The sequence below is a fragment of the Hipposideros armiger genome, unplaced genomic scaffold, assembly GCF_001890085.2.
Source record: "Hipposideros armiger isolate ML-2016 unplaced genomic scaffold, ASM189008v1 scaffold_211, whole genome shotgun sequence".
In the NCBI taxonomy this organism is placed as follows: domain Eukaryota; kingdom Metazoa; phylum Chordata; class Mammalia; order Chiroptera; family Hipposideridae; genus Hipposideros; species Hipposideros armiger.
This window is the reverse complement of record NW_017731561.1, coordinates 2,051,682-2,070,195: the sequence shown is the minus strand read 5'-3', so window position 1 is coordinate 2,070,195 and position 18,514 is coordinate 2,051,682. Positions and strand designations below refer to the sequence as shown.

At 42.0% G+C, this 18,514-nt stretch overlaps 1 protein-coding gene across 8 annotated transcripts in view; it reads left to right on the top strand.

Moving 5' to 3' along the window:
- Positions 1 to 18,514, top strand: part of EBF1 (EBF transcription factor 1) — a 382,581-nt gene that overhangs the window by 262,485 nt on the left and 101,582 nt on the right. The gene's annotated exons all lie outside the window — the stretch shown is intronic.

Sequence of the window (18,514 nt, the reverse complement as noted above, 5' to 3'; positions counted from 1 at the left end):
TTCCATCTCCTATCCCATTACTCTGATTTTTTCTCAGTACAAGGGAGGCAATTATGCTGGTACCTTAAATATACCTTTCAAAAGTTAGCCCAGAGCATATCTTTTTTTTTTTTTTTTCCCTAACGGGCACACTGTGTATGTTTACCTTCTAGTTCATTTTCCTTCAATAACCTATTTTGCCCATGGCTATACCACATTCTGTTAGTCAAATAAAGAAAATGTGGATTTTATTTGATGACTGGTGTGTTGTCTGTGGGGCTGGCAAGATAAGGAGCAGGCTGATAATATTTTTATTTATTTGCAAGGATGTTTGAACTGATGTCTGTAGAAATCACGCTGGCATGTATGCAAGGTAGAGAAAAAGGAGACCAGGAGAAAACTGTGAGATTGTGAGTTAAGTGCCTGTTAGGGTACCAGCAGTATCCTTGTTACGGTACTGAAGGGTTACTAACCCCCACGCTACAAGTAACATGGGAAACTGATACGGATTTGGAGAGGCTGTTTTATTATATAAATTTCTTGACAAACCCATCAGCTGTGGAAAAGTTCTAGTATTTGGAACTTTGTGTGACCTAATCAATGAGTGAGCCACACCTAACTTATTTTAATAAGCACAAAGTGTGTAGGGAGTGGGGTGGGGGAGGAAAAGGGTGCTTTCTGCTTATGTTTCAGACAGAAAGGGTAGACTAGTTTTAAAGCCTAAATTTTTATATTTGGTTACAAAAGCATCATTATTCCAGTCGTGTTTATGTGCATGATGGATTGTGCCAAACCAAGAGCTTCTTCTTACTTACTTGTCATAGGACCTTCCCTCATGAGAATTTTAGAGGGTTCAGATGAGGCAAAGATGCAGATGAAAGCTTTTCCATAGTGGCCATTAAATCCCCTTAAGATGAGATATTTAAGGGCAGCGTGGCAAGAGTGGGTTTGAAACATTTTTGTTTGAACATTTGCAGTATACATGCAGAAGTAAATAAAAACAGAGCACTGCCACTCCCTTGCTACATGACCTCCAGGAGGTACCTGGATTTCTTTGGGCCTCAGTTTCCTCATCTATTAAAGGGGTTGGGGTAGAGCCCTTTAAACTGTAATGATTTGTTGTTTGAGCCCTCATGATTCTGTGAGAGGTCGTCTATCTCTCGAGGCGCCACACACACACTGCTTTCGTGAGTGGCCACCAAAATGCCATGGTGATGGTCATTCCACAGGGCAGACCTAGCGCCAGCTTCCCTTCACCTTGGGCATTTCTGCAGGAAGTTAACAGAGGTTTCCAAGAGGCCTGGAAAAGCCACACAGTGTGGCATGCACGGCCACGTGTGCCTTGGGTAGCTCTCATCGGATGTTCTTCTCCCTGAATTCCTTCAGCTGAGATGTTGTTGTGTTGAATCCACTCGATGGTTAGCAGTGAGCTTTTAGACTGGGTTTCCCGTGCAGTATGTGACATGATTTTAGGTGATGGTGGGGGATTTTTAAAAAATAGCTATAAGTCTATTTTAATGCAAAAGTAAAAAAGAAAAAAAAAACAAACAAATCCAAAGTCATGATCTCACAGCTATTATTGCTTAGGGCAATACTAATTTAAAGAGAAACTAAGTCCATCTAAACAGAATGGCAACTAAATAATAAGTCGTAATAACGAAAGTGGTTCTGGGATGCAACAAAACCAGGACTGAAGTTTGGGAAATAACTGTTTTAGCGTTGGTAAGGGTTGGGGGAAGTAATAATTCTTTCAAGTCACCAGGAAACAGTAGGACCCTGGGAAACACTTTTTTTTTAAGGAGTCAAATACTGTTTCGTTAAAATCTTTTTAGCTCAGTTTCCCATTAGAATAGAGTTAATGTCCTCGTAGGATTTTAAAAACGAAAACATTTCCTAAGCTGTTCACTCTGTTTTTATTTTGAAGCAAGTAGTGTGTGCATGTTGTAGAGGAGGAATTAGTGTGGAAAGAAGAATTGGAATCAAGGGAGAGAATCCGCCAGGGTCCACCCAGGCAGCACATTATGATAATATATACGGAACCAGCTGGACACTGAGCAAAGCTGACATTGTGTTGTCAGGGGCAGAATCGCCCATCAATTTCCCAGATAGGATTTGAGTTCAAATGACAGAAGGAGCAGCAACTGTGTTGAAGCTGATGCATGGGGGAGGGGTGGGGCAGGCAGGAACCAGCCAGGCCTAAAGACAGGAAGTGCTGGTACCTCCGGAAGGGGGTGGCTCTGTTTTCTCATCTGGCTGCTACCCTTCCTTCTAACCTTAACATCTGTCAGCAAGATCCACCTGGGCTCTTGCATGATTAGAGCCCACTGCAGGGGGAACGTACTGGTGCTAATTTTAACCCCCAAGAGAATGGAGTGTCTGCAGCTGGAATGGGGGCCAGATAAGCCCAGGAAGCCCAGTGAGGGTGTAGTGGCAATTGTGAATAACCACTGGAAGAGTTCTCAACTTTTAAGCTACTCTGTTTAGCTCCTTAGTATTTTAACAACCCTGATCATTCCTCTTTAGTTCATTGGCTTATTCATCCAGTCAATCATTCATCTATTTAACATATAATATATTCATCGATTGCCTACTACATTAGACAATAGGGATGCAGAGGTGAAAAAGGCGATGACAGTTGTTGACATTATGAGGTATACAGTTGTGTGTGTGTGTGTGTGTGTATGTGTGTGTGTGTGTGTCGATGTTAAGCAAATAATTGCACATAGAATTTTTCAAAGTGCAGTGAGGGTAAGCACTATCAAGGACAAGTGCAGATGGCCAAGAGAGCTTTAAACAAGGGGACTCTGCCCATTCTGAAGAATCAGGGACACTTAAGATTGAGCAGCACTTCATCAAGCAAAGAGGAAAGAGCATTTTAGGCATAGGGGAAAGCATGTCCAAACTTACATGCGGAGACCAAATATCAGAAGCTTGGGGGAGGACTAACAGGGAAGGTGGGTTAAGTCTGAGATCCATTTTTGAGAAAATAAATTTGGACATTTCTCCAAGGTTGGGTTCCCTTTTACTTGGAGATATAGATTCAATGTGCTTTCTTAATCACAGGCTAACAGAACTCTTTGCCCAGTAAAATGCTTGCTTTAGACCAATGTTTCGAGTGATGATGATTTTCCTGTGATGATAGCAGCCTTTGTGCAGTTTGTATCATCTCTTTTAATGCTCTTAACCACCATAGGAGGGCACTACCATTATTCTCTCCATTCAGCAAAAAAGGGAAACTGAGGCCATCCTTCAAAGATTTGGTTGTGGCCAAACCTAGAAAGAGTGACGTTTTGTATCTGCAGTATTGGGACCTCCAAAGAACTGACACAAGGCACATCACCACTGTTCTTTTCCACTGTTTAGTCAATGCTAATCCCCTCACTTTGGACTTCAGAGGTGGAGAGAAATTCTCCTGCTATTTGATCACGTAATATAATTCCTGCTTCAATTGAAGCAAATTGACGACGTTACTCAAAGGCAAATTGAAAAGCCAGATCTGTGCTAAATCCCCAGGGAACGGTAGTTGGCATGTGCAGTGATATATGGGAAGGTGCTTTTCTGGGTTAAGATAAAAAATCCTGGTATCACGTCACGTTATCGGGCACCCCATCTCCTCTCCCTGTGCCAGCCCTGCAACTTGAAATACTCAGTGGACAGAAATGAAACTTTATAGAAATTAGGTGATCATCATCCTTATCAGATGAATATGATGCCATCAGCATGATTTTAGCATCCTCAGAAAAAAAAAGAGATTTACCTGGAGAGGAGCAAGAGATAGTCGGAGGCATGGATTGTAGGAGTTTTCTGCCAGCCTGCCTTGGGCAAGTTGGCTGGGAGATGACCTAGTAATTAAAATCCTGCTTAAACGTATGCTGTTGGTCAGTCAGAGGCTCCAACAGACATGGGAAACCAGACGGTAACCAGAGAAGGAAAAGAAAAGTGAAACACAAAAGTACCACTCTCGAGCCCACAGGGCACAGAAATAGATCTGAATTGGCCAAATACTTATCTGACCACTAAGCATGAAAGCAGAACCCAAGCACTAATACATTTTTATCCCAGCTTGTGAAATTAATCAATATTGTATATGTGAACATGTGCTCTTGTGTTGCTGGGTTATTTAATGGACAGTTGCCATCGGCAGGACACCAGTTGTTCAAACCCACAATCTTCACTAGTCATTCTGGGGAGACATGTAGCAGGAGAACTCGGGGAACACAGGCACAGACACTCACAGGTCTGGGGCCTCTTCTCAACACACCAGTTTCTTTCATCGGCCTTGCGGCCAAAGTAATAAACATTTCAAGGGAGGAGCATATGTAAAATACTCGTACATACAAAGATTAATCAACTTTGGCTGTTATTTAGAAGAGTGAGTCAAGTTCACATGGTTACAAATTGAGAACTTTCTTGAATTCTTTGTTTTTTTTAAGATTTTATTGGGGAATTGGGGGAGGGAAACAGTGTTGGGGAATCAGGGAAGAACAGACAAGTTGCTGTCCTTTTGTTCTTCAGTCTAGTTGTGGAGGATATTGCTTCACTAGCCCATGTTGGTATTATCATTGCTCTCTTCCCCAGTGAGGCAGTCGCTCGCTGCCCATTGGACGGCGGCTCACGGCAGCCCAGCTCTAGGTCAAGCTGTTGTTCACCATCTTAGCTGTAGAGGGTGCAGCATCACTGGCCCTCATGTGAGATCCGAACTGGAGCCCTGCTGCTCAGAGCTGGCGTCCCAAGACGACTCTTAACCAACGTGCCACTCGGCCAGCCCTTGAATTCTTTATTATTCTTTGTCTACTTCTCTTTTGAGCCCAGGTGGGAAGCCAACAATAATGAGCACCTACTATGTGCTGAGCCTGAGGCAGATGCTTTTAAGGGCGTTATGTGTGGAGTCATGGGTGAGGGGAATGTGTCCTAATGGACTTGATCATTTCTTAGTAGAGGAGGAAAATACAGTTTTAGTCATTCTTTGCTAAAATCTTCTGGCTGCATCATCAAACCAGCCGTGCTCTTCCAGTAACTATTATGTGCAACAAATCTATAAAGTTAGACCTCAGATTCTTCTACCTTTCAACTTTGGCAGAATCCTAGAAACTCCTCTTGATTTGGTTAGCTAAAGCCTGTGGAATCCAACCCATGTTGTTCAAAAAGAAAAAAAAAGAAAAAAAAGAAAAAGAAAAGGTTGGGGAAAATGTTATTAAGGTACTGTTTTATGATAACCGATTTAATCAATAAACTTTTATTGTTTTCTTTATATGTGCACAATTCTTTAATGAACACTATTGAGATGGAATATGTCCAGATTGAAAATGAAAGTTAAGGGGGAACCACCTTTAAAAATGTAGGTTCTCATAGTGCTGCTATCACTTGCGTTAGATGTTCAAACTCTGTGTTTAACAGCCCAACTTGTAACAATAGAAAAGTTTCTCTCAGCCTGGAAGTCTGGCAGTATTTGCAATGTTCCTGTGTTTAAATTGGCACCTGCAGTATTATATTAGGATGCCATTTTTGAACTTGGAAATAGAAGAAGGTAGAGAGAGATTTTACTATAATTCATACGTGGGGCTGAGTCTTAGGGGGAAAATAACTTTACTTGGAAATAGAGTAGTAATATTCTGTAAAGTTAATAAATATCCACCCTCTATCTGGGGAATAAGGAATTGCACAACTAAGATTTTTATAGGACATTGTTGGCTGTCTTTATATGATTAAAGTGAATATTTTAGCCAACTGAGCAGAAATTTTAAATAAATACCACAATTGAGGGGCAGTTTGGGTATTTTAAATATTTGACTTTATCAACCAACATGGACTCTCAAAGTCTCAAGTTCAAGTGAGTCTCTGAGATTAAGTTACCTCATTTGTATAGTGGAATTCAGAATAACATCTGCTTACCTGCTCCTCAGGGTTGATGTTAAGAAGAATTGAGATAACGTATGGGCAAGTCCCTTGAAAACTAAACAGTGCTGGTTAATTGTCAGCTATTGGTTAAGTGCAGAGTCTATCCAGTTTGTAAGTAAACAAAGTCCCTGCATACGTATGTACATGTGTACACATAAACACATACATACATCAAGATACAAGTTCAAGTAAAAGTGCAGTAAGTGACAGATGAAAGGGAAAGACACGAAGAAGTTCACTGAAGGGTTAGTGTTTTGTAGACTGGGACGGACAGAAACAGCTTCCCATAGAAGACCAGAATTTTTGGCAAACTACTGTTTGGGTGGAAGGGAATGATATAATCTTCCTGGAAAAAAAAATGGTGGGGATGTGCAAAGTATACTTGGAGACAGTGAATTTGGCGAGCCTTTCGTCATCATCTGCCTTTTCTTCCTCCCCTTCGCTCTCCTCCAACTCCTGCAACTCCTCATCTTCTTCATTCTATCTCACATTTACTCATTGCATACCCTGTGCTGAGACCTGTATATATAGATTAACTCCTGCAATTTTCCCAAGCTCCTAAGTGGTGGAGCTGGACTGTGAGCTGAGGCCTCCTGAAGCCAGACCCAGTGGCCTTAACTGCTGCCGGGTCCTGCCTCCAGTTTGGAGAGTGTGAAATGAGACTGGGAGGGAGAACTGGACAGACTCATGAGGGTGGACTTGATCCTTAGGCTAAGGGGAAACACCACAGAGCTTTTGAGCAGGGCAGCGATGTTTTGAATGCTGGCTTCTGAAGAAGGTCAATCTGGGTTTTGATATGTAGAGGGGACTTTGCACGTAATTAAATCCAATAGTAAAATGAATCATACACAGGCCACTGTGAGTGTTTGCTCTTTGCAGCTCAGGCTGAACTGCTCAGATCCCAAAGAGCAATTGTTGAGGAAGCTGAGTCAGTCTTCACGGAGTTCACATGGAAGTGGCATTCCCACTCTCCTTTGCTCCTCCGTCTGGCTAAATTCGATGATACATATTCCGGTGCGCGTGACGTCACTGATCATCACCACGGAAACATCTGTGCTATAACAAACACTGGAGTGCAGCGTCACCGAATGTGTCAGGGAGGAGAGGAAACTGGCTCAACATGATAAGGCTCTCAATAATAAAAGTTCACTCAAATACATTAGAAGTAGTAGCCTCGGCCGTGGAGAGAAATATAAGCATTACTGTTCTGGAAAGCGCCAAGCGGGAGCTGTGCATTACTAAAGGTTGGGCAAGGTTGATTTTGAAATGCTGCTCACATTCGAAACACGGCTTCCTTAAAAAGTCACTATCTATGCTGTCTTGCACGATGACAATAGAAATCCTTCAGGAACAGAGAGCTTGCCTCCCAAACTGCTTATAGAAAATCTTCCGCATAGCAGGGGAAAGCTAGCTGGGACTTTGTATTGTTCTGGGGGAGGCTTTGAACCGTCAGAAGTAGACTTGGCAGTGGTTGTGGTTTGGGTTTATTGTTTGATGAGTCCATTGGAGTATTAGTTATGTAGTCGCAGAAATTAATAAAAGATGATTCTTGGCCCTTCAGGCGTTTATAGAAGTTGCATACTGGGGGGTCAGATCACGGACTGAATCCAGAGCTAAGGTATATTTAGGTTCAGGTTGCATAGTGCTTAAGGAAACCATATATTTGTTGCTTTACAAGTAAAGGTAAATATGGACTTGCAAATTCTGTTTATATTCAGAAGAGCTGGTCGCGCCGGACCCACATTCTCAAATGGCAACGATTAGGTCAAACTGAGAAGTGGTGTCCCCTTTGGGTGGGGCATACACTCTACTGTGAGCCCCAGTTCCTATCCCTCCCACTAGGTTGCCTCCAGCCCATTTTAGTTACTCACCTCCCTGCCTGGCCCTATGCGCATCCAATTTTGTGATCCTGGTTGGAGGTATTAATGATTATTCTTAGCCAAGTTCTTGGCGTATGGAGGACAGCCCATAAGTGGTAGCTCTGATGATTCTTCATTAATTCCAGGCTTGGGGATTTAAACTTAATCCTTAGATTGGCGTTGTCCAATGGAACTCCCAGGAATGATGGAAATGTTCCATCTCTGGGCTGCCCAGTGTGATAGCCACTCGTCACAGGTAGCTATTGGGCAGTTGAAATGTGGCTAGTGTAACCGAGAAAAATACCTTCATCTTAAAATAGGTTAATGAATTAAAAATGACATGTCGATAGCTGCATGTGCCTAGTGGCCACTGTATTGGGCAAAGCAGACGTGAGTAATGGGACTGAACATCTAGTTGAGGTTTCCTGGCTTAGCATAAAATACGCAGAATGGACACTGGGGGCTGTGTGTGGGAGCACGTTCATTTTATAAGAGGTTACTTATAGTGAGGGGGCTTCATCATGCAGGATCACCTACTTCCAGAAAGGCAGCCACCCCTTATCACCCAACCAGAATTCTTGTCGATTTAAGGAGCCAAAGCCGTACATGCCTACCAATGAGAACAAATCATCGGCAGCTTGAACGGGAAGTTTCGCTGCTCTCTGCCCCCTGACTGTCCAGTTAAGAGTAATGCATAAATAACTAGACCCGTGTGTGGGAAAGCCTACACTTTTTGACGAGCTGCTTGAACCTGCCATTCATGATAGCATAGAGCCAAGAGCCAAGGTTACCAAGGGGACTGTGGAAAGCTGAGCGCGCCCTGCTAGATGGAGCCAGTATTCTTAGAGTTCAGGCTCCATGGGCTGCCATCCCTGATGGTTTCCATCTCTATCATACACAGGTCACACCTTAACAATCACATTGCTGTAAACCAGCCACAAAGTAGGTTCTAAAAGATCCCTCTCTTTTGCAACTTATCCATTCGTTTGCATGTTGTTTGCCTGAAAGTTATGACACTGACCTGCTTTGCTGAGCCTAGAAGTCAGAGCCCTCCCTTCCTTCCTTTGTCACAGGGCTGGAGCCCGCCCCCAGAACCATCTACCAGGCTCTGGCCTGTTGGTAACTTACCAGCCTCTGTCCTGAAACTTGCCCCAAGCCAACTTTGCCAGCTAATAAATAACGTCACAGCTTCTAAGGATATATAGGCACAGAAGGGCAAAACAAATGTCAGCCTGTTTCATTCAAGATGAAGCGCTGAATTACACTCCACCCTCCAAAAAAAACCCAAAAAAAGCCTCCTTAAAAACAGAAAACCTAATGGAAATGATAGAAACTGCTATTGGAGCTAATTTTATCAGATGATGATTAATACCAATCTTCTTGTAATGGAAAAAAAGAAAACCACTAAACACATATGAGTCTGTTGTGCTTGGATCATTCTTCCAATCAGAATTATATGTCATCCACTCTTATCCTCAGATTCTGCAGAGAGGATCCTAGGCCTCCTTTTTCTATCTTATGGACAAACATCAATGGAAACCCCTATTATGACAGGGAAGCAAATGAGTCCTCGAATTCAATAGGAGAGAGACAAATCCCTCTGACCAAAAAAAAAAAAGTAGATTCTACATACTTTCAAATTCCTTCTTAGGAAAATTCTTCACAAAAATGTTTTCTAGAAAAAAGACCAAGCTGAAAGCAACTGAGACTGACGACTAATGAAATGTTAAATTATCTGCATGCATTTATGTTTTTCATGCTGAATTTTGTCCAGCTCCCAGACACAAGAAGGCTAAAAATTTATATTCAGATAAGGAAAGACAAACCTTGGCGAACAGATGGAGCAGAGTTCAGCATAAAGGTTTAATCCTATCAGGCCGATTCCTGTATGACCATCTGGGTAATCCGGCACACACATTCAAGGCCTGTTAAAAATACAGCTCCAGCCAAGGTTAACGTCACAGATTTTCCACTAGACTTACTCATAGTTGCCTTTATGATTTTCCAGGCCCAGGAAGATTGCTTGAAAATAAAGACTTGCGTATTCCTTGAAGAAGCAATGACATGTTTTTTTGTTTGTTTTTTGTTTTTTGGTTTTTTTATAACCTGAAAATTGTTTCCTCTTTATACAATATTAGATGTCCATTTTTGGAAACTTATTTTCATTTCCCTTTCTTCCTTGGCTTTCACATCTAGAACTTTTCTTACAACAGGATAATAAGGAGAATTGAGCTAAAAATAATTTTGTACATGAAAGTTCTCCTTGTCAGGAAGAAAAAGAGTTATTTATTTATTGTATAATCAGAGGCAAGTGAATTTACTATTGTTGCAACAAATATTACAGTTGGATCCATGAATAATTCATTTTGAGGATTCTCCCACCCTCCATGATAATTTTTTCCCGTTGCTTTGCAATGGTGTGGCTGACAATCAGAACAAGAGGGAGAAAAAAAAAAAAAGAAAAGAAATGAAGCTGATGGCAATATTTGCTGTTAGCTACCCTAGGATTAATATTTTGTACATTTTAATTTTGGATTTGGCAGCTCAAACATGATGTAGAAAACAGTACATTCTTACCTCCTTGAGTTATAAAATTCTGAGCTTCCACAGTGTTTTTAACAAACAATGTTTGCATATTACGAAACAATGCTGTGTTGTATGTCATTAAATCAAAAAGACTTCAGCAAGTCTTTCAAGTGCAATTGAGAAGTTAACAGGTACATCAAAATGTCAAGATTTATCACTGCTAAATTGTTATATAACCCTGGGTAGTGAATCCACACAGAATTCTGGATCTCAGATAGACAAACTCAGAAATCCATAAGTGCATGTTCTGGAATGTTCGGATTACAATGGTTGCACCAGGATTTCTATTTTTCCCTTGCTCAGATGCTATGTCCACTGATTGTTGAGGAATTTTGCTAATTCGGAACAGAATAATAAAGCTGCAAAATAAACAGGAAGTAGACACAACTTAGGCTTGGTCTTTATTTAGCAAATGGCATAGTTTGGAACTTAGCTATTGCGCTAAGTTTAGATACACTTAGAGATCCCCACCAGGTTAACTCTGCCTTAATGTAGATGGGCGTTGGATCTCTATTTCCATCTAGTGACCAAGAGTTTTCCCTTTTCTCCTTTTCTGGGAGAGCCATTAGTGCTGTCAAAGCAAAGGGCTTCCTTGCCAAATGAAGTCACTTTGGAATAAAGGATGAAAAACACTTGAAATTCTTGATCCCCTCGTTTAATATTTAATAGATTTAATTGCATCTGATGTTGAGAAACCTCTATATCATGGATTACATTTCTCTTCAAAATGACAAACACATCAGACACACACACACACACACACACACAAACACACACAGTATGGGGCAATAAATGCAGACCAATAACAAAACACAACAAAATAAAAATCCTAATAAACAATAAAATGCTTAGCTGCATAAAGCAATTACTGGAAAAAAAAAAGGCAGGCAGAAATAAAAACAGAGGGACAAACCCTCTGTTTGTCCTCCTTCCTGGCCAATAGCTGCTAGTTGTCAGGATCAGAAAACACAGGTGTTGGGTGCTACTGAGCTGTGTGCAGTCAGAAAAGTCATTTCACTAAAAAAAAAACCTCAAGTTAAAGCGAGAGCATGAGTATTGCCAAGACGGCTGCACCTTGAGCGAGGAAACTGTCCAGTTTGTCTGTCTAATAGCTGACTGGGAGTCTGTGGTGAAGGTAGAGTTCTGAATGTGACGTTTCCACCTGCTGGTGCTATGGGTCAGGTCAGGCATTATCACTGCTACTGGTTTCTAAGGCCTCCAGCGGGAGGATGGGTGAACCCAGAAGAGATTTGCCTCCTGTACAGGGTGAAAATGCAGAGAGCCAGTCTTTGCACTGGGGCAAACCCTCTGTTTGTCCTCCTTCCTGGCCAATAGCTGCTGGTTGTCAGGATCAAAAAACACAGGTGTTGGGTGCTACTGAGCTGTGTGCAGTCAGGAAAGTCATTTCACTAAAAAACAACAACAAAAAAAAAACGAGCAAAAACAATTGTTTCTATTTAACAGGAAGAGCAGATATCTGTGTGCTGAGTCCAAGTAGAGGCACTTTGTGTCCCCATCAGCCTCTGGAACAGGCTTTCTCCCAAACACAACCTCATCACAATCAAGTAGATACAAGTGAGAAAGGCCTGAGATTTTATGGGGTCATTCGTGTCCCGCAGAAACGAGTTGAGCTCATGGGTTTCGCAACATTTTCTGCCAAGGCTCAAAAATTTGGGACAATAACATTAAAGTCAATTCCTCATTGCTGAGAAGATTGCCATTAGTACTCATTCCAGGCAAATGAGAGCCTTAAGGAAACATTCTACTTTGGAAGGGCTGGTGCCAAATCCACCTCCTCAAGTCCATCGAGCTGGCTGTGGTAGCAAGTCGTGGGATTGGAAGCTTCTAGGGAAATTGTACAACAAACGACGTTCTCTAGAACGATGAGACTATAGGGTATTCTAGTAAATAAACAAACTCTGGTTCATGGGGAACAGATGAGATCGCTCCTTATTGTTATTATTTATGAGCAACAAGTGTGCTGTGGGCCTGGCACACAGGAAAATGACAAAACACAAGCAGGCACTTGCTGCCTTTTGCCAGAAGCCTCTGAGGTGGGCACCCTAGTGGAAACTTCTGCTTAGAGAGGAGAAATGCCTTAGAGAGGGTAAGTGACTGCTTCAAGGTCGCACTGGGTGGTGTATGTGGAATTTAAATAGCTGCAGCTCTTGCCCATAGTCACCTACTATAAACAACACTCTGAATGTTCAAATCAACTTAACATAATTGCATCTTTCTACTTTACTCAGAAGCCAGTAAAGGCTGGTGCCGGCCTCTTCATCTCCACTGTCAGCCCCAGTTATCTGCTGTGGCAATGCTCCCTCCTAGGGAGTTCTGGTTAATAGAATGCTGGAAAAGGATAGTTTACATCTTTCTCATACGCCGCCCGCCATAGAAATGGAAAAGAACCTCGTATCCACTTTATTGGGATTTCACCTAGAGATTTAGAATAGGATCACAACATTTCTAAGTTTGTGCATTTTACCCACTGATTGAGTGTCGTTTCCCCAGTGCTTTTGCACACAGGCATGGAGAGAGACGCCAAACAATGTGTCTCTAATGAGACTTCCATCATGGGACATCAGCTGTTGCAAAAGCTTCATTTTGGGGATAAAAGATGATAAATGCTGAACACGGATCCTCTGTAGTTACCCCAAACAAGTGAGGTATTGATCACAGCACAAAGAGATTTCAGAGGCAAAAGTAAGTGCAGCCCCAGGCCCCTGCTGATAGCCGCACACACCACTAATTCACCTCAATGGGCAGGCACCTCTGAGCTCAATTAACCCTTATTCCCAAGGCCACCCATAAACCCCGAGGTAAACATGGCTCTCCTGGCCTTTGCTTTCTATCAATGAAATAGATCATTTCTATTGGAGGCTGAGGGGCGATTCCAGCTTATAAATTCACCTCGCTAATAAAGAGCCTGATGTCTCCAATGCGAGGGAGTAGGCCCTGGAATCTTGTAACGCTGATTCCGTAAATCAGAAAATTTTAAGCTGCTAGGGCATCTGTGATTTCTCCTGCCTTCCGTGGCTGATGGGAGGAAATAGAAGCGCTCTGGAGGTACAGCAGGTGACATCAGTGTCCCCTGGTGCAGTTGTCTGCACACAGAACATTAGTTGTTAAATATGTACTGGAGGCAGAGCCATTTCTTCCCTCCCCCCACCCCTCCCTCATCCTTCCCTCTCTTTTCCTCCCCACAACCATTGTTCAGAAGCAAATTGGAAATCTGGTAATTAGGCCCCGACTCACAGTGTCGTATTAGAGTCCTGAGCCAAAGTTCAACACCCTGAAATGAAATTTAAACCAATTAATCTGTTAGATTTTTATCGCTTGTCCGTGTTTTCTCAGCAATTCCCCCAGCACGTGGCCTTTGATCAACTCTCATACAAACGCTAAAATGTGTGCCTGCTGCTAGCAAGATGGGAATGACATTAACATGGCGCTCGTGAAACAATCAGAGCAGAGAAGCCCTCAAACAGACAGGGCATAGTAATATTTAATAAAAGCGTGCACACCATCTTCCGATTAGCATTTCGTGCCTCGCAGTACCTTTGGGAGAAGAGCTTTTATTTGTGGAGTGATCATTATTATAACAAAGAAGAGCTACCTAATAATTTCCACTTTAACTCTGCAATGTGCCACGAGCATTTCAGAGCCATTATGCTAAACTGTGGTGGGATAATCATGTCTTTGTCATAGTTTGAAGGAAGGAAAATCTCTACTTTGGTGGATGTTGGGGGTAGGGGGAGAAGTAAAAAAAAAGAAAAAAAAAGAAAAAAGAAAAATACCCCAAACTTTTATTTTTAATGAGGTTTACAACCAGGAACTGGCTTCCTGTTCTTGTGGATACTTAAGAGTGTGAAAATTCATTGGTAAGGAAGAGAGAATCTTTTATTAATTAAATCGAGATTTGGCTGGTAAAAGTGGTTTTGTATTCAACCCCCTTCACCTCCCCCATTTCAAAATAGTTTCTTGGAGATAGAATTGTATTATTATTTATTTATTTATTATAATATGTGGTCTTTCGCATCTGGCTTTTTTTTTTTTAAGATTTTTATTGGGGAATTGGGGGAATGGGAACAGCACTGGGGAATTGGGGAAGGGGAACAGACAAGTTGCTGTCGTTTTGTTCTTCAGTCTAGTTGTGGAGGACGTTGCTTCACTGGCCCAAGTTAGCACCATCATTGCGCTCTTCCTGGGAGAGGCAGATCAGTTGCCGGCTTCTGGACGGCCGCTCACGCTGGCTGCTGGCTACACACGGTAGCCCATGGCAACCCACTGCAGCAGGGGCTGCAGCCTATGTTATCGCCGGCGACCCACGGAAGCCCAGCTCCAGGTTGAGCTGTTGTTCAGCATCTTAGCTGTGGAGGGCAGTGTCACTGGCCCTCATATGTGGGATCTGAACCAGGGCCCTCTGGCGTCCCAAGCCAGCTCTTAACCAACGCGCCACTCGGCCAGCCCAGATAGAATTGTATTGATCATTCCACTTGTGGGCTGGATTGAATTCTTTTATAATAAATCCCTTCACCTTTAAATTCCACGGAATACTTCCGCTGTGACTATATTAAAAACTCTCTCTCCTTGTCTTCCCTCTGTACTTCTCTGGATATCCTGACGGAACGAAAAACAAGTCTTTGGCTATTTCAGATGTCATCTGAGCTCTCAGAGAAAACTTACCTCAAAAGAAGAGGGATGGAGAAGCTCAGGGTCTGTTACTCAGCACAGCTGGGCTTTTTAATATCAATTTGCTTTAAAAAGTCCCTTTGGCTCTCACAGAGCTAAGTGATCTGCTGTTACTTAGTTTTTTATTATTGTAATGTATTAACCTTAATATGTGCTCATGGAAAAAATGCAAACCCTACAGATATCTATAGAGTAAAATCTCATACTCTCCCTTCTCCATCAATGCCACTCTAGTCACATCTCTTTTTCATATGGATCCACTGAGAACAGTTGGTGTACATCCTTCCAGATGTTTGTCATACCTGTTCACATGTAACCACACACACACACACACACACACACACACACACACATACATCCACACACACACATCCACATACAAGCTTGTATATATCATTTTTTAAATAAACAGGGCCATACTGCTCTCTAGACTACGGATTGCTTTTCTCCTAATGTATTTTGACATCTTCCCATGTTAGTTTATAGGATTTTTTTTCCATCCATTCTAATGACTCTCGTAATATTCTATAGTATGAATGGACCGTAATTTAGTTAACCACTCTCTTATTGGGGGTACCTAGACTCTTGGATATTTTACTGGCAATACTGCTGTGAACCTTTGGGTTCCTGTAGTTTTGGGCATTGTGGCAAATCTTTCTCGGGCTGTTTTTAGTCTGGCATGTTTGTCTGTGATGAGGGTAACTCTATGAGTTAAATCTGCCCGTACACATTTTGTTTCGTCAACACATTTAAAAATATATATTGAATGAGCAGCCAACATTTGAAGATGGGGAAATTTCCCATAAAAGTCCGGTTCCAGCCTTCTTCTGAAAGATCAGGAGACTGGACCACAGCGGGCCTCCGTTTGGGTAGGGAAACCCCCAGCTGGAGCTGAGCAGCAGCTAACACCTTTAGCCAGGACACGGATTCTGCAGTTCCCCAGCATCCTGTCGTTTTCCATTCCTTCCTCAATTCTGAATGTCGTGGCCACCCATCTCATGCTTGTTCTGATACCCTGAGCTGCTTTATTCATTTGTGTTTCTTGACTTGGCCTGTATGGATCTGTGAGTTCTTAACAACTGCTCTTGGGCCTGATCCCTTTAGCCAAGAACCATGTTTTTTACCTTGCATTATTGACATTTCAGAGTTTTTCCGTATTGGGGGGTCTACCCCACGCATTGTTAGATACTTAGCGTCCTTGGCCTCCAGGTACTAAATGCCAGTAACATCCCTTCCCCGCCCCTCTCTCTCAGTGGGACAGCCCATGATTCCTTTACATAGTCTCCAAACTCCCCAGTGGGAAGTACTGTCGAGCTTCCTCTCCAGGCTTCTATGACATACAGGTGTATAGGAGCACCATTAGAACCTGCTCAGATCTCAGCTTAGAAAGGGCTGCGTGACTTACCTGTTCTAAGAATGGCATTTGTTCTCTAAGCAGGGATAGCGGATGGTATTGAGTACAGAAGTAAGATGGATGGAGAAGTGTGCTACTCTTTTCCTGGAGTACATCCTTCAATGCTTTTTCCCCCCTCCAAAACACTAAGAAAATAGTGTCACATATTGTCTCCTCACCAGGTTCTCTGGAAACTTGATGCTCTTTCTTTCTTCTGATTAGTTGCCATGTAGCTTTGTTTCTGCACACAGTTGCTCACAACGTGTGAAACTGTCATTTTCCTTAGGAAATATTTGAAAGCATATGCACACACACACACACACACACACACACATGTAGGATGCCTTCTGTGTCCTACAAACAACAAATGGAAAGAAGAGGGAGGGGGCCACGTCTAAAATCAGCAGGTCTTGGCTATGCTGTTGTAACATCTTTACTGTAGGGGAGTCTCTCGAAGATACACTCACACACGCTTCTGCCTCCTTCTGTGTTGTGGTGAAAATGCCTGGAGGAGACCATACTTACCTAAAGAAATATACTGGTGTGGTTAAAAGAAATAAAATTTTAAAAAATGAAAAGAAATCCCCAAGATAATACAGATGTAAACACCAAGACTGTTTTGTGGTTTGAGAGTAATCGCAGGGTGGGTATTTAATGATACCACTGGATTCCATACTTTGCCATCAGGCAGGAGTCTTTCAAGACCAATTCAGTTAATCCAATATCCTGTCCTTCTCAGAAGTACCCTGGGATAGGGCAGCACCGTGTCTACTCCACTCTAGCAGCTAAATCTACTGAGCTAGCAATTAAGAATTAAGATTTTAAGACCTTAACCAGAATGTTTCCAAGCTGCTTTTATTTTAAGAATTATGCAGAGTTGTTAAATGTAGTTGATTTCTCTTATAAATTGCTTGAAATCATGCATCATTTTCTGCCATGGGTTTGGGAGTACTGGATCATGTATTTAAAAACTTTTTGCTTTTAAAGAAAAATTTTGTGTAAGAAAAAGTCCTATGCCTGTGGAGCTTTGATTACAACCTTTATGTGGGTTAAACATTGGACAAGAATTTTGAATCATTTACATTTTCTTGATTAATTATTTTGTTTTTGGGGAGAAAGTGGAGGAGAGAAAAGGCATCTGAACTACCCAGATTTAGTTGTAAATGCATTTCAGTGAGTTCAGCCAACATGAAATGTTTAGTTTGGATATTTCATAATTTGTGCAACTTTATAAGATTAATTTGAGTCAGAATCAAACCCATTCTACTTGTTCGTGTGGTGGCACGTGAGCCGTGGTCCCACTGGGCTGGGCTTAATATTTTCTTTTCTTCTTGCAAAAGTTAAAGCATGACATTTTGCCAAATTTGACAAAGTCCAATAATTTTTTTTGCCAGTTTTTTCCCCATTAAAATTAACTGGTGCTCTCATTGGCTTCAATACTTGGAACGTCAGTCCTGGATACTTAATAAACTTTTTATTAAAGAGGAGGGTCTCCTTTTCTCTCCTCTCACGATACATTCCTTGCTTTAGGATATTGCTTTGTTCCTGTTCATAAAAGTGATCACGAGAAAAGCAGCATGGCATTGTGGAGTTAAAAATCCTCAGTGGAAGGAAGGTGCCCTCTGAGAGATTCCAAAAACATAATCCTACAATTACATTTATGCCCCGCAATTCTGTTGAAAGAACACCATGCTCATCAGGCAAACCACCCTCCAGTCTGTTTGGAATTACAGTATTTGCAAATTATTTCCCTTCTCCAAGGGCCATTTATAATGGAAAAAGAAGAGATATGAAATTTTGAAAAAGTCAGTTCTAGGGTTTTATGCCTGGGAATGACAACAAAGCAAAGGTCATGGGACTCTCTGTGGTTCAGCCCTGACTCAGCTATTTGGTTACATAATTCACCCCGAGTGCCCTGTATCCTTTGCATCTATAAAATGAGATCCATGACATTTAATGAAAAAAATCTTGATGTTTAACGAGAAATGTTCTCTGTTAGTGTTACGGACAGAAGGCATGGAACAAAAATAATTTCCTGCTCGTGCCTCCTCTCCTTCTCGCTTCCCATTGGACAGAAATGTTTATCTCAAAACCTATGGGCTTCCTTTTT